General features: G+C 45.2%; 1 protein-coding gene and 1 long non-coding RNA gene across 14 annotated transcripts in view; one reads left to right on the top strand and one right to left on the bottom strand.

Moving 5' to 3' along the window:
* ANO1 (anoctamin 1) overlaps positions 1–27,078 on the top strand; it is a 174,394-nt gene that overhangs the window by 40,575 nt on the left and 106,741 nt on the right. The gene's annotated exons all lie outside the window — the stretch shown is intronic.
* Positions 20,631–24,879, bottom strand: LOC145524531 (uncharacterized). The gene is made up of 2 exons (XR_014067637.1): positions 22,708–24,879; positions 20,631–21,871 (listed from the first exon to the last, which is right to left on the bottom strand). It is a non-coding gene; the product is annotated as an uncharacterized LOC145524531 (long non-coding RNA).

The raw sequence follows: 27,078 nt of genomic DNA, 5'->3' as shown, positions 1-27,078 counted from the left end.
CCGCATTTGGACATGTTCACACTTCGCAGGTGGGGTGGGCAGAACAGTGACCTCTCCAAGATGCCAGTGCTGATCTCCAGTACCTGTGGCTATCTATCTTTCATTATGTGTCAAGGAATAAGTGGAGTAGAGCCTGCTGATCAGCTGACCTTGGGGTGATGGGGGGGGCGATTATTCTAGATGATGAGATTGGGACCAATGGAATCCCAGGGTCCTTCAGTGCAGAAAGAGGAGGAGGCAGGAGGGTGGATCAGAGCCAGAGGAGGTGTGACGATGGGGGCAGGGTTGCAGTGAAGCATGGCTGACTTTGAAGATGGAGGGAGGGGCCACAAGCCAAGGATGCAGAGCCTCTAAAGCCAGAAAAGGACAGGAACCAGGTTCTCTCATAGAACTTCATGCTTGATTTTAGCCCAGCAAGACCCACCTCAGGCTTCTGACTTCCAGAACTGTCAGCTATTAAATCTGCGTTGTTTTTATGGTGATCTGTTACAGCAGCTGCAAGAAGCTCACGCTGCACTAGGAATTAAGAGGAAAGATGTTCTGAGGCTTCAGGGCTGAGTTTATGCCCCAGGGAAGCCCACCCCCACCCTCAGCAGCTGGCCAGCCTGGGGGCACTTGCATTAATACAAACTGAGTCTTTTTCTGGACAGCATGTCTTCTCAAATGCTAGCACACATGATGAGTGCCCACAGCAAAGGTGTAGTACAGATGTCCCCACACTTAGGTGACCATGGGACACTTTGCGCGGGGATGGGGTCACTTTGTTTTCCTCTGGGGTAGGGTTGGACCAACACTGAGATGGCCCGGTTGCTGCCAGTACCAGGGTTTGGGGAGGTCGGCTTTTGTTCTCTCTGGACATGGAGTCACAGCTTCATGCCCAGACGACAAGACGACCCAGCTAGGAAGATCTGTTTATTTTAAGAAATGCCAAATATTTAAACCATCACCAGAAGGCTTAAAATAATAAAGGCTCTGTTAATGAATTCATGTAGAACTTTCTTTCCCAACATCTTCATAGGAGTATGTGTCTCTGCCCCAGGCCGTCTGTGGGCTGAGAGTCAGAGAAAGAAAGTGGCTGCTGGAAGGAAGATGAGGAAGGAGACAGGGCTGCAGTTAGTTTGTGCTTTAAGTTTGGGGTTGTCCAGTGGACAGAGACTGAACAAAAGAACACAGATGGGTGAGTTTAACCCATCTGTACTATTCAGGACTGTTTGGGTTATAAGTGAAAGTAAACCAGCTTCAGGCACAGCTGGATCCAGGGGCTCAATGTCACCAAAGCTCCATCTTTCTCAGTCTGTTGGTTCTGCTGTTCTTTGGGTCCACCCAGAGGAAGATTCTCTTGGTGACCAGGTGACAGGCACACCTCCTGACGTCCACCTTGTACAGGTCTGGAGGACTGAGAACTTTTGTCCCTTGGACTTTCCAGCAAGAGTTCCAAGGTTAGCTCTGATTGTACTGACTTGGTTTGGGTCTATGATCATTCTTGAATGAGTCACCATGGCCTGGGGGATGCTAAGCTGTGACTGGCCAGAAGCAGACCCTTGTGGCCACTCCTGGAGTCCTGGTTCAGGGTATGGGGAAGTGTAGATGTCCACTGACCCTGAACCTTGTAGGCTGAGAGACGGTAGTGGTTCCTCAAGGAAAACCAGACTGTCAATAGCAAAAGGCAGGGAATAGAAGCTGACAGAGGACATTTATGTGGGAGGCTGGGTCCACCCCATAGAAAATAACGTCTCTTCAAGGGATCCCTCAGACAGCAGCCAAAAGAAATATAATGACCCAAATTTCTCAGGTCTGACAGGTTTGTAACTCTGTCACGGGCTTCCTGGACACCATCTGCTTTAATTCTCGCAACAACCCTGGGAGGTCAGGGTTCACGGCTCGCCTCCTGGTTTACAGAGAAGGAAACTGAGGTCCAGAGACATCCGTTCTGACCCAGGACCCCAAGTTCTTAACCACCGACATGACCAGTGTCTTGTCTGAGCTGCATCTGCCCAGTGGGGTCACTCTGTATAGAAAGCCAGGCTCAGCTGACAGCCGGGTCAGCACTGGGTGAGTCCCATGGCCAGAGCAGCCTCCACTGGAGAGCAGGACCTGGCCCACACATTGTTCTCTTGACTCATATACAGAGGCAGGAACACCAGAGGGCCACCAGTGACCCGCATGGCCATCTGCAGGCAGCAGGGAGGGGGCAGACAGCTGCAAGGACTCAGTGCTGAATTGCCGGGCTCCCCTGACAGAGGAAGAGATCTGAGGGTCAAAGTTGGAGGGAAAACAACAGGAAAAATAAACTTCAGTTCAGTTCAGTTCAGTCACTCAGTCATGTCTGACTCTTTGCGACCCCACGGATTATAGCACGCCAGGCTTCCCTGTCCATCACCAACTCCCAGAGCTTGCTCAAACTCATGTCCATCAAGTCAGTCATGCCTTCCAACCATCTCATCCTCTGTTGTCCCCTTCTCCTCCTGCCTTCAATCTTTCCCAGAATCATTTACTCCAGGCATCATTTACCCCAATCCCTCCTTAGGGCCCCATCACATTCTACCACAGATCTCTGACACTATGTTGCCCCAAGATGATTATATATCTTCTCATGTCTGAGATGTCCCTAAGGCAGGAAACAGCTTCTTCTCTCTGTAGCCTCCCATTTAGTGCAATGCCTGGAGCACAGTAGGTGGTCAGTAATGCTTTGTTTGATGAATGATAGATGGACAGATGGGTGGGTGGATTAATGGATGAAGGATGGGTGAGATGCATGACAAGAGGGTGAATGGGTGGTTGGATAAACGGATGGATGGGTGGTTGGATGGGGAATGGATGGATGGGTGAATGTTTGAATAGTTGGTTGGATGGATGGATGGTTGAATGTGTGGGTGGGAGACACCCTGCCTTCAGGAAACTTACAGTTGTTATGGAGCAGGGTTGGCAAACTCTTATCCAGAGGCCATATCGGCCTCCCACCCCTCCCGTTTTTGTAAATAAAGTTTTATTGAAACACAGTCACACACAATCATTCACATAGCATCTCTGGCTGCTTCTGTACTACAGCAAAGTTGAGTCTTTGCAGCAGAGACCAAATACAGGACCGCTTCATGGAATGTGACCTATACAGGCTCATGAGGCTCTGCACTTAGAAGGGCCCCGTGTCACCATCTTCATCACCCATGTCACAGTCTTTTTTATAAATACATGTTTTCTTTATTAAATTTATTTATTTTTAATTGGGAGGTAATTGTTTTACAATGTTGTGTTGGTTTCTGCCATACATCAACGTGAATCAGCCATAAGCACACGTATGTCCCCTCCCTCCTGAGCCTCCCTCCCACCTCCCATCACACCCTACTCTTCTAGGTTGTCACAGAGGACCAGGTGTGAGCTTCCTGTATCACACAACAAATCCCCACTTGCCATCTATCTTATCTATGGGAATGTATGTGTTTCAACCCTGCTCTCTCCGTTTATCTCCTCCTCTCCATCCGCTATGCCCAAAAGTCTGTTCTCTATGTCTGTATCTCTACTGTTGCCCTACAAACGGGTTCATCAGTACCATTTTTCTCAGTTCCATATACATGTGTTACTATATGATGTTTGTTTTCCTCTTTCTGACTTATTTCACTCTGTATAACAGGCCCTAGGTTCATCCACCTGACTAGAACTGACTCAGATTTGTTCCTTTTTATGGCTGAATAATATTCCATTGTATATATGTACCACATCTTCTTATCCATTCATCTGTCGATGGACGTCTAGGTTACTCCCATGTCCTGGCTGTTGTAAGCAGGGCTACAGTGAACACTGGGGTACATGTGTCTTTTAGAATTGTGGTTTTCTCAGCATACATGCCCAGTAGTGGGATTGCTGGGTCATATGGGCTTCCCTGGTGGCTCAGACAGTAGAGAATCTGCCTGCAATGTGAGAGACCTGGGTTTGATTCCTAGGTCTGGAAGATCTCCTGGAGAAGCGTATGGCAACCCACTCCAGTCTTCTTGCCTGGAGAATCCCCATGGACAGAGGAGCCTGGTGGCCTACAGTCCGTGGGGTCGCAAAGAGTCGGACACAGCTGAGCAACTAAGCACATGGTAGTTTTATTCCTAGTTTTTTAAAGAAATCTCCATACCGTTGTCCATAGTGGCTGGACATTTACATTCCCACCAACAGTGCGAGAGGGTTCCCTATTCTCCACATTCTCTCCAGCATTTATCATTTGCAGATTTTTTTGATTATTGCCATTCTAACCAGTGTGCAGTGATACCTAATTTAGTTTTTATTTGCATTTCTCTAACAATAGGCAATGTTAAGTATTTTTTCATGTGTTTATTAGCCATCTGTATGTCTTCTTTGGAGAAATGTCTGTTTAGGTCTTCTGCCCATTTTTTGATTGGGTTGTTTATTTTTCTGATATTGAGCTGCATGAGCTGCTTATATATTTGGAAGATTAATCCTTTGTCAGTTGCTTCATTTCCAATTATTTTCTCCCATTCTGAGGGTTGTATTTTCATTTTATTTATGGTTTTCTTTGCTATGCAAAAGCTCTTAAGTTTAATTAGGTCCCATTTGTTTATTTTTTCTTTTTATTTCCGTTATTCTAGGAGATGGGTTATAAAGGATCTTGCTGTGATTTTTGCCAGAGAGTGTTCTACCTATGTTTTCCTCTAAGAGTTTTATAGTTTCTTATCTTACATTTAGGTCTTTAATCCATTTTGAGTTTACCTTTGTGTATGGTGTTTGTTAGGAAGTGTTCTAATTTCATTCTTTTATAAAATGTCCAGTTTTCCCAGCACCACTTATTGACGAGACTGTCTTTTCTCTATTATATATTTTTGCCGCCTTTGTCAAAGATAAGGTGCCCATAAGTGTGTGGGTTTATGTCTGGGCTTTCTATCTTGTTCTATTGGTCCATATTTCTGGTTTTATGCCAGTACAATACTGTCTTGATGACTGTAACTTTGTAGTATAGTCTGAAGTTGGGAAGGTTGATTCCTCCATCTCCCTTCTTCTTTCTCAAGATTGCTTTGGCTATTCAGGTTCTTTTGTGTTTCCATATGAATTGTGAGATTTTTTTTGTTCTAGTTCTGTGAAAGATGCTATTGACAATTTGATAGGGATTGCATTGAATCTGTAGTTTGCTTTGGGTAGTATAGTCATTTTCACAATATTGATTCTTCCAGTCCAAGAACATGGTATATCTCTCCATCATTAATTTATTTATTTGACTTCACAAGATCTTCCTTGCAGCATGTAAAATCTTTGGTCTCGGCAAGCAAACTCTTAATTGCGGCATGTGGGATCTATTTCCGTGATCAGGGAGGGAACTCGGGGCCCCTGCATTAGAAGTGTGGAGCCTTAGCCACTGGACCATGGACCATGTCACAATCTTAAAATTTCCAATAATTTTTTACAAAAGGCCCTGCATTTTCATTTTTCTCTAAGTCCATCAGTTATGTCTGTATGACCCACGATGCCTGCAATATTTGCTATCTGGTCCTTTAGAGAAAAAGTTGGCCAGTCCTGGTCTGGAAAATAAGATAGGCACCCAACTTGGGGAAATTCAAGGTAGAAGTGTCGTGTGCCATCTGGGAAGGCAGGCACAGTGTGTCTGGAGCTCAGAGGGCAGAGAAGTCCCTCCAAGCTGAGGGACCCAGAAAGTTCTATGGTCCCTTGGCACCTGCAGCATCAGAGTTTGGGCGGGGAGACAAATGTGCACAGAGAACAAGGTCAGCTTGGGCACTGCTGTGCCAAGAGGGAGTCAACTTTCCTTCTTCCCTGGTCAAGGCAGTGTCCATAACCAACATAAATTATTCATTGTACAAGAAAAAGGAAGCAATTATACGTTGATTTCCGCCCACCTCCCCCAGCATTTATTTTGCCATCACAGCCACAAGCTGGGTGGTCTCTACTACAGGAAAGGACCACTGCTTTTGTGGACAGATCTGGACAAGGGTTGCACATCAGAAGAGGGAAAAATCTCTAGAAGATGGACAGGGAGCAAAGACAAAGCAAACTGTCTGCAGAAAAAGAGTTTCCACATAAGCAATTTTTTTTTCAGTGTTGGGGCTTTTGCATCTAATGGAACATAAATTTAAAGGAGTGAAGCGAGAGCCAGAAAAACCCAAGCAGTGAGCAGTGGCCCAGGCCCCGCAGAGTATGTGCCACTTGGTCAATATTTGCTGAACTGACAGATGCATTGTCCTGGCTGCATCCCAGACCAGGAAGGGGCAAGACAACAGGATCCAGTGGCCACGCCTTCCTCTCTGCACCCAAGTGGCCTAATGCGGGGGCATTAGGGGACCCCGTGCTCTCAGACACTCTGATGGTAAGAGCAGAGCGAGACCCCACTGGCTGAGCCTCCCCCTCTCTCTGTGAGTTCCCGAGAGAGCCACGCACAGAGGGACAGTGGCGAGGGGGAAATGGGTCCCCCTTCCAGCCAGCCAAGGGCTGTGTCCCCCCCAGAGCTGCCTGGCAGCCGGATGGGAGCAGGAGTCTTAGGTCCAGATCCACAGGAAGCTTGTGGCCAGGGTGTAGATTGCATCGCCAGGTTAGGAGACCAGCTGGGGGCTGAGCTTGTGAAGGGCATACAGGAGCAAGTCCTTCTGCCAGTTAGGGCCTTTTCACTCACGACGACTGCTGTGTGCACGTCCTGGGGCACTGCCAGAACAAGTGACCATAAGCAGGGGCTCAAACAACAGGAATTTATCGTCTCGAGATTCTGGAGGCCAGAAGTCCTAAATCAAGGTGTTGACAGGGTCATACTCCCTCCAGAGGCTCCAGGGGAAGGTCTTCCTGCCTCTTTCAGCTTCTGGGGGCTCTGAGCCTCCCAGGGCTTGCGGCTGCATCCCTCAGCCTCTGCCTCTGTCACCATGTTGCCATCTCATCTTCTCTTGGGTCTGTCCCCTGTGTGTCCTCTCATAAGGATACCTGACATTGGATAATCTAGGATGACTTCACCTCCAGATCCTTAATTATATCCTCAAAGACCCTTACTCCAAATACGGTCATATTCACAGGTCCCAGGGGTCAGGATGTGCGCACCTCTTTGAGGGGACACCATTCGGTCCATGCCCCTGCCCACCGGTGCCTGAGGCGTGGCCAGTGACTCTTTCTCTTGGGAATGAAGAGAGAAAGGGCTGAGGATGCTCCCCATACTCTGCCCTGCACAAGTTCTGACATTTGACCCCACCTAGTTTTTGACCTGTTTTCTCTCCCAGAGCCCAGGAGCCGCATCTCAGGCATGTTTGTAGTCCAGCATCTCAGGCATGTTTGTAGTCCAGCATCTCAGGCAATGACTGGTGCTTTGTTGGTGCTCAGCACACCCCTGCTCAGTGAACAGTAAATGAGTAAGTGAGCGACATGGAAGACTCCTTCCCCCTTCTCCATCACCCTTTGGTCCTGACACTGATAGTCGTGTCCAACTTTGTGCAACCCCATGGACTGTAGCCCGGCCCCTCTGTCCATGGAATTTTCCAGCAAGAATACTGGAGTGGGTTGCCATTTCTTCTTCCAGGGGATCTTCCTGACCCAGGGATTGAACCTGTGTCTCCTGCATTGCAGGCAGATTCTTTACCACTGAGCCACCAGGGAAGTAGACCCCTTAAATCATAGGCAAATTTCATAAACTGGATTTTTATGAGTGCCACGTTGTAGTGGCAAACATGAGAAACTAATGCCTTAGAGGAACCTTGACCTTCCTAACAGAGCACGAGGTTGTTCTTCACAACAGTATTTACTCTTTTTAGTTGGTATTTAACATCTAGGTTCGTGTCATTGATTTTTCAGGAGGACACTTACAAATGTAATGTTGAGATCTGAAATTTAAATTCACACACATCCAGCTATTTAGTCTCAGTGAAACACACATTTAAGCAATTCAATCATGCACTAAGTAACGGTTAACATGGCTGATTTTCATGCAGATGTTGGAACTTTGTATTATAAAAATGGCCACATTTACTGTCATAAAAAAGGTGTGACCTCAGGAGACACAACAACAACAACAACATAGTAACCGTGGTCAAGTGTGTAAGCGCCACCAAGGCAGGAGTCTTGGCCTGGTTTTGGTAGCTGCTGGATCCTGTCTAGAACTGAGCCTTGGTATCCAGGAGCTCTGAACACAGGTTTGTTGAAAGAGCAGTTTCCCTGTCCTTCCTTTTTTATCAGCAGAAGGAAGTCTTTTTACTCGGTGACATTTCATTTTCATTTCAAGAAAAAGGGACATAGAACTCCCTCTGAGGTTCCTGCTTATTTTCCTGCATAAGTGTTTCATTTCTATCTTTTAAACCCTACCAACAAACCGGAAGCAATGAGCAGATCTTGCTCATTGCTCATTAGATCTTGGCTTCTAAGTATCTTTCTCTGCTACAAGGAATCAGGGCTTCTCAGAGAGACAGCGGATTCCAGAGCTGGGCCTGGGAGAGCACTCAGTGAGACCAGGGCAAGGACATGCTCTAAGGTGAGGAGGGCGTTAAAAGGCACAGGGCAGGCCTCGTGATGCGGAGCATGACGGAGTGACAGGGCTCAGACTCGCCAGCCCCCACCCTGCCCTAAACAGCAGGAAAGCCATATCAAATCTATGAAGCATACAACTAAATCCCTTTGTTGTACACCTGAGACTCGCACATTGTAAATCAACTTTACTACAATATAAAATATATTTTTTAAAAAAAATCTGGGAAGCAGTGCCTTTCAAATGCTGGACAACAGGCAGCTCAGGACTATGAAAGTGAAAGTCACTCTGTCGTGTCCAACTCTTTGCAACCCCATGGACTATACCCCCCATGGAATTCTCGACCAGAATCCTGGAGTGAGTAGCCTTTCCCTTCTCCAGGGAATCTTCCCAACACAGAGACTGAACCCAGTTCTCCCACACTGCAGGCAGATTCTTTACCAGCTGAGCCACAAGGGAAGCCCAAAAATACTGGAGTGGGTAGCCTATCCCTTCTCCAGGGGATCTTCCCAACCCAGGAATTGAACTGCGGTTTCCTGCATTGCAGGTGGATTCTTTACCAACTGAGTTATCAGGGAAACCCCCATAGCTTCAGGACTATGATTCCTCACAATAAGGAAGTAAGCAGGGATGAACCCGCGATAAATGCTCCATCATCCTTCCTGGGGGCAGTGATGAGGCTGCCGCATGGGAAGGGAGCCCAAACAGCCAGCAGTCTCACTGACTCGAGGTTACAACGATCAGAGGTGAAGGGGCCAAGGCAGTTAAAATTCACAAAGCAGAGGATAGAGAACAGGATGCGGGAGAGAGAGAGGAAGCTACAGAGAGTCTCGAGTCTTTGGTGAGTACTAATCGTCCCAGGTATGAGAAGAAACCCCTGAGGCTGGGGAAGAACCACCAGAAACAGGAGGTCAAACACGTCTGAGGATTCACAGGTGGCTGGGAATGACTCATCTTCCCACCAGCTGAAGTGGGGCATCCCATGATACCCGGAGCATCACATCACAGGGTGTTAGCTGGATTCCAGGCTGCTCTGGACCTGCTCAATCAAGGCATAGAAGCCAACCTCGAAAGAATTCAGCTGATTCTAAGCAACGTCACTGCATGCCAAGACAGAGTCTAACACTAATTAAAGGAATAAGCAGCCAAATCCAGCACCGAACAGCATAAAATCATGATGTCTGGCATCCAATAAAAAAAAATCTACCAGGCGAGCAAAGAGGTGGGAAAACATGATCCGTGACTAGGAGAAAAGTCAATCAAGAGTAAAAGACCCAGAAATGGCACAAATGATGGAATTAGAGGATAAGAATGTGAAAACAGCAGTTGAAAATGTGCTCCATACATTCAAGAAATTAGAAGGGATCATTAGCGGATGAGGAAGAGAATGAAAGATATAGAAAAAGATCCCAATAGAACTTTCAGGTTTGAAAAATACAGAGAATGGGATGAGTGACAGACGAGATGCTGGAGAAGAGAAGGTCAGCAGAGGTGGAAGATGCAGTGACTGAAACACCTCCAAACCCACCCCGGAGTGGGAAAAGACTAGGAACAACTACACAGAGCATGAGTGATTTGTGGGGCAATATCAGGGGGTCCGTAGGTGAAGGGAGAGTCCAAGAAATAGGGAAGGGGGTGTGACAGAAAGAGTAATTGAAGAAGTCATGACCAAGAATTTTCCATCATACATGAAAACCACAAGCCTACAGATCTAAAACATTTAGCAAATCTCAAGTAGAAAAAAACGTGAAAACACATGAAGGCACATCCTAGTCAAACTGCTGAAAACAAGTGTGGTGGTGGTGCAGTCGCTAAGTCGTGTCTGACTCTCTGTGACCCCGCGGACTGTAGCCCACCAGGCTCCTCTGTCCATGGGATCTCCCAGGCAAGAATACTGGAGTGGGTAGCCATTTCCTTCTCCAGGGAGCTTCCTGACCCAGGGATCGAACCCGGGTCTCCTGCACTGCAGGTGGATTCCTTCCAGAGTGAGCCACCAGGGAAGCCAAGTGACAAAGATAAAATCTTAAAAGCAGCCAGAGAAAAAGGACATGTTATGTAAAGAACAAAGTTAAGCATTAGCAGAATTCTCATCAAAACGTATGCTGATCAGAAAACAGTGGAGCAGCACGCTTGAAGTATTGAAAGAAACAAATTGCTGATCTGCAGTTTACACTCAGCAAAAATATGTTTCAAATTAAAAATAAAATAAAGACTTTTCCAGAAAAACAAAAACTGAGAGACTCATTAACAGGAGAACAAGAAATGATAAAGGAAGTTCTCCAGGCAAAAGAAAGATGATAATGGATGGAGATCGGATCTACAGTCACGGATAAAGAGCATCATAGTTAACAAATAATAACAAATATGTGGATTAACATTAAATTTTTTTCTTATTTTTTATCTCCCTGAAAGATAATTGGCTGAAAGATATTTTATCTCCCTGAAAAATAATTGGCTGTTATACAATATAACGACCCCATGGACTATACAGTCCCCGGAATTCTCCAGGCCAGAATACTGGAGTGGGTAGCCTTTCCCTTCTCCAGGGGATCTTCCCAACCCAGGGAATGAACCCAGGTCTTCTGCATTGCAGGCGGATTCTTTACCAGCTGAGCCACCAAGGAATCCCATTATACAATATACATAGGAGTAAACTGTGTGATGGCATTAGTACAAAGGATGAGAGGGAAAAATGGAAATATGTAGCTGAAGGGTCTTTAACTGTATATGAAGTGGTAAAATATTATTCGGAGGTGACTACTACACATTTAACATGAGTATTGCAGGGCTTCCCTTGTGGTCTTAGTGGCTAAGAATCCGCCTGCCGATGCAGGGGATGTGAGTTCTATCCCTGGTCCAGGAAGACCACACAAACATGCTGCAAAGCAACGGAGCCCACGCACCACAGCTACTGAGCCGGTGCTCGAGAGCCCGTGAGCGGCAGCCACTGCAGCCCGCGCTCCCCAGCAAGAGACGCCACTCGGTGAGAAGCCCACACACCGCAGCTGGAGAGTAGCCCCTGCTCACCACAACCAGAGAAGACCTGCAATGAAGACTCAGGGCAGCCAAAAATAAAGAAAGAAGTAAATCTTTTTAAAAGTGCCTATTGTCAACCTAAGGGCAACCACTTTAAAAAGGAAAACAAAATCATATAGCTAGAAATCCAATAGTGCAGGTAAATGGAATTATTAAAAAAAATATTCAATTCATTCAGAAGAAAAAATAAATACATAACGAGATGTAGACTTATACTACACTTTATCAATAATCACATTAAATATAAATTGTCCACACACACTCCCCTCCAGAGGCAGAGATTATCAATTTGGATCAAAAAACAAGACTAAATTGTACGTTGTTGACAAAAGGGACAGAGGAGGAATCAGTGAAGGGAGTATCACTGGCCAAATTCAGAACAACTGGACCATCAAAATAAATACTATAGTAACATAAAACATCGAGTTCATCACGTAAACAGAAACCTGTGAGTCCATAGAGAAGAAGAGAGAAAGGAAGATCTTCCTTATAATTGAATATCAAAGAATAAATATAGAAGTAGTGGAAGCTACTATTGACAGTGAATGCTTCCTAAAGAACATAGCATTTACAAACTCATAAGGTTATCTCTCCACAAATTTCTTCCTGATTAGCAGGGGGAAAATAGTGTCTGGCCTATATTCTTAAAAGCTGTTAAGATCCAGAATGACAAAGAAAGACTGGAGAACTCTTCCTGATCAAAAGACACTGAAGACATGTGACAACAAAATGCAATGTTTGGTGTTAGATTGAATTCTGGATCTGCTGGGATGGCGGTGGGGATGCTATTAATGACAGCTTTGAAACAGTGACAAAATGTGAATATACACTGTGGATTAGATAACGTTGTATTCATGTAAAAATGTCCTGATTTTTATCATTGTGCTATGGTTATGCAAGAGAATGTCTTTATTCTTAGGAAATACATGCGGAAGCATTTAGTCTCCAACCTACTTTCAAATGATTCAGGAAAGAAATACTCTGTAGATACACACAGTCAGAAATAGAAATGAAAGCGGGTGGAGAGGGATAAGCGCACAGGGCAGACAGAAATGACCAGTCAATCTTCGTAAAAGATATTCAAGTGTTCCTTGTACCATCCTTGAACCTTCCTCTATGTGTTTGAAATTAATCAATATTCAACTTTTTTCCAAAAAAAAAAAAAATTCAGTCCTTTGGGACTGACTACTTCCTTTTTTGGAAGAAATGGTTCACCCCAGATGTGCTCTGAAAGCAGAATTTCTGGAACTGGTTTAATGTTAAGAAGCCATGTTCATGTAGAAAGAAAACAAATCTGAAGAATATGGCTATTTTAGAGCAAAAGATTTAATCGTCCTCTACTTGGCCCTAAGATTTCATACATGAGACCCAGAAAGCACCAGCAAAAGAATCAACAAGCATTCCAGTCCAGGCCACCGGGGCCAAGGTTCAGTCACTAATGAATTGATGGGGCTTCTAATTTACCGGATGTGAAGCCGAGCATGATTTACACAGCGGATTGTTTTCAGTGTCTCATGAGTGAGAGGTTTTTGGGAAGAGCTTAGCTTTCTAGCACTCTCTCGCCTCCACTCCTATCCCTGAGAAAAAGTACGTCGGGATAGGCAGCCCCCCCAACACACACGCATCTGAGGATCGGAACAGCACGCTGACTGGCTTCAGATGGAAAGAGGGCTCCTCTGTGATACAGAATCTGAACCAATAGGGATACAGAATGGTGAGATTTTTGTTCTTTTGAGACTGGCCTTGGTCGGAAAAGCAATGCTCCTCCTCCCCTCCCCCCATTCCAGTCTTCACTCGCTCTGGAATACATGACGTCAACTTTGCTGACTGTTCAGAAACCAGGTGCGGGAGAGGAACAGGGAGTGAGCTCAGTTCCCAGGTCAGAGAGCTGATCTTTGAGTCGGTCTGGCCATCACACAAGCTGACACGGGCCACCCAGGGAAGAGCAAAAATCTCTGAATGCACAAGAAAGCTGTGATGGATAACCAGGAAAAACGAAAATGATTCAGCAGAAAATACCCAGTGCCCGCCTATGTTGCAGCGGCAACTTTCTGCTCTCTTAATGTCGTAAAAGCACATGCCGTCCCCGGTGAAGCGGTTTCTGTTTATCCAAGCATCAGGATGCCCCGTGTGAGGGGGCACACACAGGAGCTGGTGTCACCTGACGCCCACCCAAGACCGTCTCTGGGAACACTTCAACAATGTGTGCGGCTTGGGGACCTCTAGTCCCGAGAGCTTAACAGAAATTACCTGATAAAAGAGCAGGCTGTGAATATTGCAAAAGCAGCTCTAACATTTGGAAGATGTAAACACAACCTGGCTTATTGTGATTTCCAGTTTTTCCAGCAATATGGCAGTTTAAGATAAATGAGACCACCTGGGATCCTTCGAGAACTGGATGATTCCAGATACCCGGGTTAGAAAGGACTAAAGTAAGCCTGACACACCTGATTTGCCAGGGAGCAAAGAAGTGTTCAAAGTTGAATGAGTGAGTCAGAAACAGCATCAGAAAGAATAATAATGTCATGTGATGTCCTGGATGGAATCTTGGAATAGAAAAAGTATATTAAGGGACTTTCCTGGTGGTCCAGTGGCTAAGATTCCATACTCCCAATACAGGGGGCCAAGGTTCAATCCTTGGTCAGGGAACTAGATCCCTTATGCTGCAATTAAAGATTCCATATGCTGCAACCATATGGGCTTCCCTGATAACCCAGTTGGTGAAGAATCTGCCTGCAATGCAGGAGACCCCAGTTTGATTCCTGCGTCGGGAAGATCTGCTGGAGAAGGAATAGGCTACCCACTCCAGTACTCCTGGGTTTCCCTTGTGGCTCAGCTGGTAAAGAATCCGCCTGCAATGCAGGAGACCTGGGTTCAGTCCCTGCGCTGGGACGATCCCCTGGAGAAGGGAAAGGCTACCCACTCCAGTATTCTGGCCTGGAGAATTCCACGGACTGTATAGTCCATGGGATCGCAAAGAGTCAGACACGACTGAGCAACTTTCAGTTTCATGCTGCAACCAAGGTCCAGTGCAGTCGAATAAACAAGTTAAAATATATTTTAAAAAAGGAAAAATGATACTAAGTAAAAACAAAGAAGATCTCAGTGAAGTCTGGACTTTATTTAATAGCTATATATCAACAATGGTTCTTTAATTGTAACAGATACATCATACTAAGGTAAGCTGTTAGCCATAGGGGAACCTGGTGCTAGGTATAGAAGGGAACTGCTCTTCAATTTTTCTGTAAATCTGAAGCTATTTTAAAACAAACAAAAAATGTATTGAAAAATAAGAATAATGGCCACAATAGGCCGAAAGACATTAAAGATATATGACCCCCTGAATGATCAGAGTGAAAGAGAAAGCTTACCTGTGTGAGGCCAATTGATATAGTATGAAGACAGAAAAATAGGCAAAAATTCTTTCTCTGCAGTTGAGGGTGGAGAGAGAAAAAAGACAAAAGAAGGGCTTTCTATTAAAAATAACTTCTGTTTACTTTTGGGTCTCTGAAGACCTTCTTCTCAACTGGAGACAAACAAAGATGACATTTTCAGTACAGTTGTTTGAATAATAAGGACCTTTTATTGTAATTCAGCATTTCCATGACACTTGTAAAAATAATTTTGGTAATTGAATATAAAATCATCATCACAAGTGAAAGACCCGGGGGGGGGGGGGGGCGGGGAACAAACTCTGGAATGAACAACTTGGGGACTTCCCTGGGGGACTCTGCACTTCCAATGCAGGGGGCAGGGGTTTGATGCCTGCTTTGGAAACTAAGATCCCACATCCTGTGGGGCGCAACCAAACAAAAGAAAAAGAAAGAAATGAAGAACTCAGCATCTAGTAGGGCGGTACCCTAGGTGTAAGGATGGAGGCTCAGCCTTTTTACCTGAGATACGGCCAAAGGAAAGGAAGGGAGGATGGAATTTCCCCTGGAGACATTAAGATTTTACAACCACTGCCTTTACAGGCAGTTTCTGGTTGGTTTGACATTTTTTGAAATAAATTGTATCTTTGTGGAATGAATGTTTTAAATAATAACCAAAGCCAGTTTCCAGTCAGGCTCCAGCTCCCAGGATTCTGCTGAAACCTCCCTTGCAAAAGTTACATGGACTCTAGGTAATCCAAATTAAAAATAAAATAACTTTTCCAAATATTTTGGTGAAAATAGAAACTTTCCGTTTTATGAGATATTATTTTTGTCTCCCCTCTGTACTCAAAGTAAAACAAAATATTAAGGCTTAATTCCATTTTATTCCAACTGTTTAACTTTGCCCCTGAACTTTTGGATAAACATTTACCCAATGGATGAACTGGTGGATTTGAATTTTTGAAACATAGTAAACATTTTCCTATTTGATAATCTATCTCGTTTCTATAAACTGTATCAATTTATTAGATGTTTTAGCTTCTTTGAAGGTTGAATAAAGTTTAAGGTTTGCTGGGAATTTTTTTTTAAGATGAGTTTATATTCTTCCCCATCTTGCTTTAAAAATGGTTATGGAGGCTGTCTCTGCTTGTGTTTAATCAAGCTTTTGAGGTGAGACAAGAAGTGAAGAGTGACTTATTGATTAGATGTGAGATCTAATCGGGGCCTCCAAGAACATCAGGAGCTCCAAGACGTGAAATAAACTTTGTCCTTGGTTTTCATTCCCTCCCTCCCTCTCCTGTCTGTCTCTCCTCCCTTCCCTCTCCCCAGAGGGGGGCATAGATGGCAGTCACCTTGCTGGCCACTAGGTGCTGTGCAGCACGCCCTGGAGTCTGCCAAACTGGCAGCAGGTCTCTATTCATCGGGAAACGCCACCACCGCACAGAGTGGACAGACGGGATTCTGAGCGCTGAGTCTGCCAGCGGAAACAGGTTCTTCTTGAATGTCAGGGGCTCTGCCTACCTTCTCCGGGCTGGTTTTTGTGTCTTGTGAACACCTGGGCATATGCTTCCCGGATGAGCAGGATATGTTTTCTTCCTGAACCACGACTGTTTTTCACAAGAGTCGCCACCGGCGACAGCCCCTGATTGATTCTGGTGGCTTATGTTGGGAGTTGGCTGCAATACCTGGAAGGTGAAAATCCCAGGTCTGAAAAGGTGCCAAAATCCAGCTCAGCAGAGTAAGCCACAACCTGGCAGGAAATAGGATCAGGGACGTCAGCTCCCACGGCCTGTACCTTCTCTTTTACCCAGCCACAGCAGCGGCACCCTGGGGACCTCTGCGCCTGATACTCTGGCTTTGCAATCCCAAGCCCTGACCTTGACCAAGTTACCTCGCTTCTCTAAGCCTCAGTTTGCTCATCTGTCAAATGAGGCTAATAGTCCCTGACTAGAGATTCTCCTGAAGATAAAGCAACAGGTACAAAGTGCAATCAATGCCTGCCACAGAGTTGGTATGGAGTAAATGCTAGCTCGTTCATGCATTCTGCAGATGGTGCTTTGATCACTTACTATTTTCCTGGCACTGTTATGCACACTGGGGATGGGTTTTCTAAATATTAGTCTTGAATTTAGCTCACCAGACAAAGGTAGTAGTAAAAGAATTGATGTTTTTGAACTGTGGTGTTGGAGAAGACTCTTGAGAGTCCCTTGGACTGCAAGGAGATCCAACCAGTCCATCCTAAAGGAAATCAGTCCTGAATATTCATTGGAAGGACTGATGCTAAAGCTGAAGCTCCAATACTTTGGCCACCTGATGAGAAGAGACGACTCATTAGAAAAGACCCGGATGCTGGGAAGGATTGAAGGCAGGAGGAGAAGGGGACGACAGATGGTTTGATGGCGTTACCAACTCAATGGACATGAGTTTGAGCAAGATCCAGGAGATGGTGAAGGACAGGGAAGCCTGGCGTGCTGCAGTCCATGGGGTCACAAAGAGGTGGACACAACTGAGTGACTGAATAACAACAACAAGTGGTAAAAATTCCAGGAATGAACGAATGAATGAGTAAGCAATATGTCCTCCTAGTTCTCTACAAAAATGCGCATAGTTTGTATTTTAAGCAACAGATACGGCCCCAGTGAAGTCCTCACACCTTTCTGTTGGGTTCCTACCTGGGATGGCATTGCAGAGTTGGGGGTGAGGCGTGGTTTGTTTTGCTTTGCTTTTAGCTCACCTGGTGAGTGTGGAGGAGAATCTCACTGTGGCTTTCATTTGTGTTTCCCTGAGGACCAGTGGTGGTGATCACTACTTCACATGCATACAGGCCATTTGGAAAGCCTCTTTTGGGGAAGAGCCTATATAAGTTTTTTTTTTTTAATTGGGTTGTTTGTCTTTTTTTTATTCCTTTGTGAGATGTGTTTATGTATATTGGATGCAAGTCCTTTGAGGTATATATGTATTGCAAATACCTTCTCCTGCTTTGTGACTCACCTTTTGACTTAATAGTATCTTTTGATCAGCAGAAGTTCTTCATTTTAATGGAGTCCAGGGTGGTAATCGTCTCCTTTGTGGTTACTGTTCTCTGTGTCCTGTTTCAGAAATGCCTGTCCATCGCGAGGTCATAAAGATAGCCCCCTGTGCTACCTCTAGACGCTGTGTTGTACTGTTTCTCCTTGGTGTGAGTAAGAGGTCAGGGTTCATCTTTCTCCCTATGGCTGTTCACACCATTTGTTGATTTCACACCATGTATTGGAAAGAACAACCCTTCTCCCAGTGGCAATTGTGTGGTAAATTTACAAATAACAGTAGATAAGTTTTCCTGTCAGATAAGATAAGTCCTCTAACCTGAACTCAGATTTTCTCTACTATTGTTGGCCTTTTACATTTCTAGAAGTTTCACTATCAGCTTGTCAGTCTGTCAATCTTCTGTCTCTTTCTTCCTGTCTCTTTCTCTCTCTCACATACACACGTACACACCTTCTGGCATTTTGACATGGATCACATTGAATCTATAAATCACTTTGTGGAGAATTGACAACATATACCGTATTGAGTCTTCCAGTCCATAAACACAGAATGGATTTCCTGGTTTCCTTTGTTGAAATCATGCTAAAATCATGTTTGTTCTTAGCTACTTCACTTTTTGATGCTATCTTAAAAGGCAAAAGTTTTTAGATTTTGTTGGCTCCTAGAATATGGAAAAATAATCAGCTTTTAAATGTTAATAATATAATCAATGACCTTGCCTAATACATTTCTTAATTCTAATGGTTTATCTGTAGATACTCCTGGGTTTTCTCCATTCAGAATTATTTTGTCTGTGGACAATGTCTGTTTTGTTTTTTCCTTTCCAGGCCAGAGCTTTGCCTTTATCTTCTTGCCTTATTGCATTCCTAGGACCTTCAGGGAAACATTGGATAGAAGTGGAGAAGGCAAATGTGTCTCAATTCCATTCTCGGGGCAAAGTTGTCAATATTTCACCATTTAGTATGCTATTTGTTGCAGATTTGGATGTTTATCCTTAATTTGCTAAGAGTTTTTTTATCATAAAAAATGTGTTAAATTTTACCGAATGCTTTTTCAGCACCTAGGAAGATTACCATTTGCTTATTTCTTTATTTTGTTAATTTTAAAATATTATACCAACTTTACATTTCTGAAATAAATTCAATTTGGCCATAATATATTACCCTTGTTAATGGAATCTCTTTGCTAATATTTTTGTTAAGGTTTTTGCATATGTGCTTATGAGAGAGATTGTACCTTGTAATGTCATTTTTAGGTTAAAATTAATTGAGAATTAGTCTTTCTTTATTCCTGGAGAGTTTGTGGGAGATTGATGTTATTTTTTCCTGAAATATTTAGAAAATGTCACCAGTAGAGCCATATGGACCTAGAATTCTCTTTGTGAAAAGGATTTAAATCATATGTCAAATGTATTTCATAGATATAGGATATAGGGGTTGTTTATCTCTTAGTAGGAAAACTTAAAGACATTGTGTTTTTCTGGAATGTAACTTTTTCAACGTATTTCTGTATTCATGGCACCCTCATATTATCTCCCTGTGTCTGTAGGGACTGCAGTGATGCTGACTCCTCGTTCCTGTTAGTAATCACGGGCTTCCTTCTCTCTATGCCCCCGAGAGGGACCCTGTTCAGAACCTTCCCCTGCACCTACCTTTCTCTGCATCCCCTCCTCCTCACCCCTCCCCGAGGGGTGAAATCACTGCCCACCCTGCACCACACCCAGTTTTGATACCATGCTTAAACATTCCGACTCCAAAGATCCTACCCAAATGGCCCCCAGCCCACTTCTGGGGCCTGCTTGGGCCCCTCACGGGACCACCATGAACCATTCTCATTGGAGTATGGTTGGTTTACAGTGTCTTTCTGTTGAATTGGCGTGTCATTATAAGACACCCCTTTTTATCTATAGCAAAACTTCTTACCTTGAAATCTACCTTATTTCATATGAATATAGCTATCCCAGCTTCCTCTCTGATTGTGTTTGCATGTATAACTTCCTCCATCCTTCAACTTGTGATCATTCTGAGTCTTTACATTAAAGTGTGCCTTCTCTGAATTGTATAGAGTTGATGTTTAAAAAAAAATCTAATCTGATAACTTTGTCACTTAATTGGAGTATTTATATGTAAGGTAATTATATATGTATAATATAATTATATTTCAATCCCCACAAGACACTATTATTTTTTTTAATTTATTTTTAGTTGGAGGATAATTGCTTTACAGTGTTGTGTTAGTTTCTGCTGTACAACAGCGTGAATCAGCTGTATATATACAAATATCCTCTCCCTTTTAAGCCTTCCTACCCCCACCCCATCTCTAGGTCATCACAGAGCATTAATCTGAGCTCCCTGTGCTATACAGCAGGTTCCTACTAGCTATCTGTTTTACACATGGTAGTATATATATATACATCAACGCTATTCTTTCAATTTGTCCCACCCTCTGCTTCCCCCACTGTGACAAGACACTATTATCCATTTTAAACAATCAATATTTATTTAGATTTGCCCTTTCCTGTGTTGACTTCCCTGGTGGCTCAGATGGTAAAGCATCTGCCTGCAATGTGGGAGACCCGGGTTCGATCCCTGGGTTGGGAAGATCTCCTGGAGAAGGAAATGGCAACCCACTCCAGTACTCTTGCCTGGAGGACCCTACGGATGGAAGAGCCTGGTAGGCTACAGTCCATGGGGTTGCAAAGAGTCGGACACGACTGAGCAACTTCACTTTCACTTTCCTGTGTTATTGATCCCTTTTTACTTCCATTTGGAATTATTTCCCTTCTATCTAAAAATCTCCCTTTAGTATTTCTTTCCAAGCAGACCTAAAGACAATTAGTTCTCTTAGTTTTCCTTCATCAGAAGACATCTTTATTCCACCTTCACTCTTTTCTTTTTTTAACGTATTTCATATATCTTTATTTGTTGTTGTTCAGTGGCTAAGTCGTGTCCGACTCCTTCTAACCCCAGGGACTGCAGCACGCCAGGCTTCCCTGTCTTTCACTACCTCCCAGAGTTTGCTCAAACTCATGTCCATTGAGTCAGCGATGTTATCCAACCGTCTCATCCCCTGACGCCCCCTTGTCCTGTGCATTCAACCTTTCCCAGCATCAGGGTCTTTTCCAGTGAGTCGGCTCTTCCCATCAGGTGGCCAAAGTACTGGAGCTTCGGCTTCAGCAGCAGCCCTTCCAATGAATATTCAGGGCTGATCTCCTTTAGGATGGACTGGTCTGATGTCCTTGCTGTTCCAGGGACTCTCAAGTGTCTTCTCCAGCACCACAGTTTTAAGCATCAGTTCTTCGGCACTCCGCCTTCTTTATCGTCTAATACTCACATCTTTACATGACCACTGGAAAGGCCATAGCTTTGACCATATGGACCTTTGCTGGCAAAGTGATGTCTCTGCTTTTCAATATGCTGTCTAGGTTTGTCATAGCTTTTCTTCCACGGAGCAAACGTCTTTTAATTTCTTGACTGTAGTCACCATCCGCAGTGATTTTGGAGCCCAAGAAAATAAAATATCACTGTTTCCACTTTTTCCCTATCGATTTGTCATGAAGTAATGGGACCGGATGCATAACCCCCAAAGCAACGTTAAATCCAGTCTTTATTCATACAAAAAGCTACCTATAATAATACTTTAAGAATATTTTCTTTTCTTTGAGTTTCCGTGGCATCATGAACAAATTTACTTTTTCATTTAAATCTTCTATATATTTACAGCCCATCTTCATTCTTGAAAGATGCTTAGGATATAAAAATCCCAAGTTGGCTGTTCTTTTCTTTCAGCAATTTAAATGTACCATTCTATTGTCTTTGGTGTCCATTGTTTCTGTGGAAGTGTTAGCCATTAACCTTATTATTGATCTTTTGAAAATGATTTCTTTTTTCCTCTGGCTGCTTTTAAGAGCTTTTTGCCTTGTCCTTTGTTCTCACCAGTTTCACTATTATATGCAGGCATACCTCAGAGATGTTCCAGGTTTGGTTCCAGACAACTGCAATAAAGTAAATATCACAATAAAGTGAGTCACGTGAATTTTTTGGTTTCCCAATGCATTTAAAAATTGTGTTTATACTATAATATAGTCTTTTAAGAGTGGAAAAGCATTATGTCTTAAAAAACAATGTACTTATTTTGATTTACTATCACCTATCCCGGGTTGCTCAGTGGTAAAGAATCTGCCTGCCAATGCAGGAGACGTGGGTTCAGTCCCTGGGTCAGGAAGGTCCCCTGGAGAAGGAAATGGCAACCCACTCCAGTATTCTTACCTGGAAAATCCCATGGACAGAGGAAGCTGGCGGGCTACAGTCCACAGGATCACAAAAGAGTGAGACACTACTTAGAGACTAAAACAACCACGATAGTTGAATTAAAAAAAATTGTAACATTTTATTTCATGGAACTAACATATAGGAAGCAAAAAAGCAAAAGTGTCAAAACTTATTTTCAAAGTGCTTTCTTCTTTCTAGTATTTCTTTATTTATTTAATAAATATTTGTTTTACTCGTAAGAAATACTTTAATGTTAAAAAGTGCTAACCATTATCTGAGCCTTCTGCAAGTCATAATCTTTTTCCAACAGTACCAGCAAAGGTCACTGATCACAGATCACCACACCAAACACAAGAATAATGAAAAACCTTGAAATGTTGTAAGAATAACCAGAATGTGACACAGAGACACAGAGTGGGCGAATACTGTTGGGAAAATGGGGCCGACAAACTTGCTTAATGCAGGGTTGCCACAGACCTTCAATTTGCATAAAAAAAATGCAGTGTCTTCAGCGTATGATTAAGTGAACCACAATAAAACCAGGTGTGCCTGCGGTTACCTGCGGTTTTCTTTGTATGTCTGCGCTTGAGGCTGATGGAGCTTCTCACGCTTGTAATTACAGGTGGCCTGGTGTCTGTCCGCGTTGTGGGAAACTCCGGGCCGGACCCATCTCTTCCGACTCCTTTGTTTGTTTATATTGCTTGATTTTTAATGGTTTGACCCTGCTTCCTGGCACTTGTGGTAATGTCTCATTGACTCCTACATATCATGTGTGAAAAATGGGGTGGTCCTGAATGACGTTTGCTTCTTCCAGAGAGGGTCTTAGGTTCTTTGGCTCGTTCCTATAGCGTTGGAGGTGACTTAGGCTGGACTTCAGGATTTGGGAAGGCTGGTCTCCCTCTGGAATGTTGTAGCCTTTCAGGGTTCTCATCTGAAACCCGGACAGCTTACCAGAAACACCCCACCCCCCGACTTCTTTGGTGAGCCCTGAGCTGCAGTTTTTGCTTTCCCAGAATCAAGAAACTGCCACATCTCTGATTGCCTTTGCATGGTCTTAGCTGTCTCTCTCTGCCTCCGTTCTCAGCTGCTCACCCTTGTGCATGAGCAACTTGGGAACAGACGGAGCAGAATGTTGAGCCCAGTTCTCCATGGCCTCCTCCTCTCTGGGATCTTAGCCCTCGAGTCCTATCTGCCTCGGCTGTCCTCCAAATCATCCCAATGCCTAGAGGGTTTTCTGGTTGTTTTTATCCAGTTTCCATACTTGTCCTTGGCAGAAGGATGACTGACACCATCACTCACTGTTGTGGCCAGAAGCAGAGCTCCCATTCCGCATCTTCCCAGCTGCCTCCTGCAGATCCTCTTATGCCTTTGAGGGGCGTGCACACCGCATGGCCGTGAGAGTTGGCATTTCATTCTGACAGTAGGGAAGGAAGCCTGCTCTTGGGCTCAAGTGGTCAGGGGAGGGTCCCTACCTCTGCTGCTTCCAAGTGCATGACCTTGAGTGGGTCACTGGATTTGCTGAGGCTTCAGTTTCCTCATCTGCAAAATGGTCTGATGATACCTGTGCCGTGCATCTCATAGACTTTGTGTGAGGACGAGCTATAGGGAATGCAGCCAAGAGTACTTTGAGAAGACAGACATGACTTTTTCTTCTTTAAGTAAGAAGATGCGGTGGGCCTGAATTCAGAATGGAATCCGGATGAGAACCTTTCACTGTGTGGAGTGCCACACTCCTGAGAGATATTTACAAACACCTGCAAAGGATGGGTGTGTGCTCCAGATATCCTTCCCCAGGGACCTATCTTCCAGAAGGCCCTAAAGACATTTTCCCAGTGAGCTGAATCTGGCAAGCAAAGGCAGAGCCTTGGGAACAAATGTGCACAATCCTGAAGGGATCAGGCTGGAGCGAGGTGGGCAGAGGGTCCAGTAGCCGCCCTCCCTCTGGGGCTCCTGTGGACTCCGCACCTTCTCCATAAAGAGTTACTGGTCCTACAGCACCACGGTCACCTGCGTGCGTGTCTGTTCCCCTGAGACCAGGTGGGTCCCAAACCCACCTCCCCCCCGAGCCTTGGGGGCAGTTGAGAATCTCAGAATGTGAAATCTGACCTAAACATTAGCCAAGACGCTGAACTTCCCTGGGCTAGTCGCTGCCACAGGCCCGAGTGTGCCTGGTGCTATAAGTTTGTTGAGGGGGTCGGGGGGGTGGGCGGGAAGGAAGCACCAGGATCCTTCAGCCCCTCTAATCCCAGGAAGTTCCACCCTGGTCTGCTGCCCAGTAGCCTGGCAGCAGGAATGGGCATTTTAGCTGAGCAAGTCCTGCGTTTCTCAAAGATAAGATTACATTTATGCTAATGCAAGTCTTACCACACCAGCTGGCATTAGTGCCCTTTGCTGGGAAAGCCAGCCGCCCCCAGGTGTCTCACCCACCGTTTTCTTGGTGTCTCGTTACATGTGATAATGAAAATCGGGCATTCCGTGCCCACCCACCCCGGGCTTTGGAAACCCATTGGTTCTGGAGAAATAGGATCAGCTCATAGCACATCTTTTCCCCCTTCTTTTGGTGGCTCTTTGATAAATCAAAGTCAAGCCACCACAGTAACTGTATTTAATATGACACGGAGGAGGCAGGGAGGGGAGGTCCTGATTCTGACCTCAGGGCTTTCCCACCCCTCTTCTCTGAAATGCAGGTCTTTACGCTTTCAGGGAATTTTGTGTTCTCTTTATTTCCCTTGTTCTCCTGTTTTTCTGTTTTTCTTCCACCTCCTTCCTCGTTCTGCCTTCTTTACTGGAAGTCTCCACGCTTTGGAAGTGTATTGGTGCCTGCACGTGGGGAGTGCAGCACAGAGAGGGAGGCTGTTCCCACGATGGGTACGCGGCATATTTATCACTTGTTGAAGGAAGGAGGCTTCTGAAATGCCAGGCGGTGCCCTTCCTGCTCCCGAGATCATGCTGGGGCGGGGGGGGGGGGCGGTTTGGAGCCCCAGCCTGGGGGGTAGATCGGGGCCAGGGTGGGGTCTTGCAACCTGTATCCACAGAGCAGAAGCATGGCCGTGCTTCAGGCACCATCTGTTGTCCGTCTGTTGGGAAGACCCCTACGTAGTTCCTTCGCCCCCACCCCCAGGGCTGGTTCTTCAAGGCCACATGTTTATCTGAGAAACAGGTTCCTCAATCTCCATCCTGAGCCATTTGCTGGACTTCAGCACTTTTTCTCTGTTCTTGCTCCTATTTCTGCTCTGGAGAGATTTTTCAGAGGGATGCCCTGGACTGAGGTGAGCTTTAAAATTGCCCCTAGAGGTCGAACAGATGCGGGACCCTCCCTATTTACGCTGGCCTCCAGAGTCGAGGCAGTGGGCAGTGAAGGACTGGGTCCAGGTCAGACCAACAGAAAATAAAGGTTTCCCTTTTTCCCTCTTCTCTCTAACTTTTCTTCCCTTTCCCTTTGCCATGGGAAGTTTTTTCCCTTCCTCCACTTCCCCCATCCCCAGATGTCTGTGGGCCTGATGCTGGTTGCTCTGTTCACCTAGTAAAAGTACGTGGAAAGAAAAAGTCATTTACACTTTAGTAATTGTCAAAGCTATGGTTTTTCCAGTAGTCATGTACAGCTGTGAGAGCTGGACCATAAAGAAGGCTGAGTGCCAAAGAATTGATGCTTTTGAACTGTGGTGTTGGAGAAGACTCTTGAGAGTCCCTTGCACTGAAAGGAGATCAAACCAGTCAATCCTAAAGGAAATCAACCCTGAATATTCATTGGAAGGACTGATTCAGGAGCTGAAGCTCCAATACTTTGGCCACCTGATGCAAAGAGCTGACTCATTGGAAAAGACCCTGATGCTGGGAAAGATTGAGGGCAGGAGGAGAAGGGGATGACAGAGGATGAGATGGTTGGATGGCATCACCGAGTCAGTGGACATGAGTTTGAGCAAGCTCCAGGAGTTGGTGATGGACAGGGAAGTCTGGTGTGCTTCAGTCCATGGGGTCGCAGAGAGTCAGACATGACTGAGAGACTGAACAGCAACAATAGCGTGAAATAGATCAGTACTTTGCCTGTTCTCCTGAGATTTGCTGTCTCAATGAAGAGCTTAGGGCTGCAGTGCAGACATTCAGGTGGTTATAGGAGAAAAGGAGCTAAGGATGGAGGAGGTTGTGCTCTAGGAGGGCCACTCTAGAGGCCAAGCACTCACACACACAGAGCTGCTTACCCCGAGTCTTCACTTGGCTTGCATCTGTCCATGTCCCAGAACAAAGGATTTTGAAACTATGCAGTTGAGAGTGATTCATGGCCTAATCGGGGACAGGGAGTAGAGAGAAGTGTGGCTGCTTGTCTGGGCAAGGATGAGATGCGGGAGCTTTGTTGGATGGCCGACTAAATCTTGGACATCGTTCCCATGATGGGATGATTCTGTGGGTCTCCCAAGCCTGGAAGCGGAGATGTCTGCTCTCCTGTAGAATGTTAAATACCTCCAGGCACAGGGATGAAGCCAGCCCATCATCTGGACGTTCCCCCCAACGGCGGATGGTGGATGAAGGGACCCCCGAGGCACAGCCGCACCACAGTCAGGAGGGAGGAGATGCCCACCGCCCCGCCCCCCCCCCCTCAGCTGGCTTGGTCTCTCTCCCATGCAACCCTCTCCCCTTGCTCTTAAAAAGGAAGCAGCAAGGCAATCATGAGAAATCCTTTTATTTGCATGAAAACAGAGTCTGGTTGTCAAAGTCTTCCCAAGGTCTCCCTCTCCTGAGTGGCTGTGAATGTCACCTTTGTGGTGAGGCCACTGTGCCTGCTCATGGGAAGTTGCCCACCCCACTCTCTGCATGTGTCCCCTTGTAACTTCAGGGGGACCGGGGTACAGTACTATGGCCAGGGGTGGAGGGACACCGATACGATGGATGAACCTGCAGACCTCAGCCTTCCCCACTGCCCTCCCTTCCCTCC

Source organism: Giraffa tippelskirchi, chromosome 10, assembly GCF_054371585.1.
Source record: "Giraffa tippelskirchi isolate mGirTip1 chromosome 10, T2T-mGirTip1v1.2.pri, whole genome shotgun sequence".
Lineage (NCBI taxonomy): Eukaryota > Metazoa > Chordata > Mammalia > Artiodactyla > Giraffidae > Giraffa > Giraffa tippelskirchi.
This window is presented reverse-complemented; position numbering and strand designations above follow the sequence as displayed.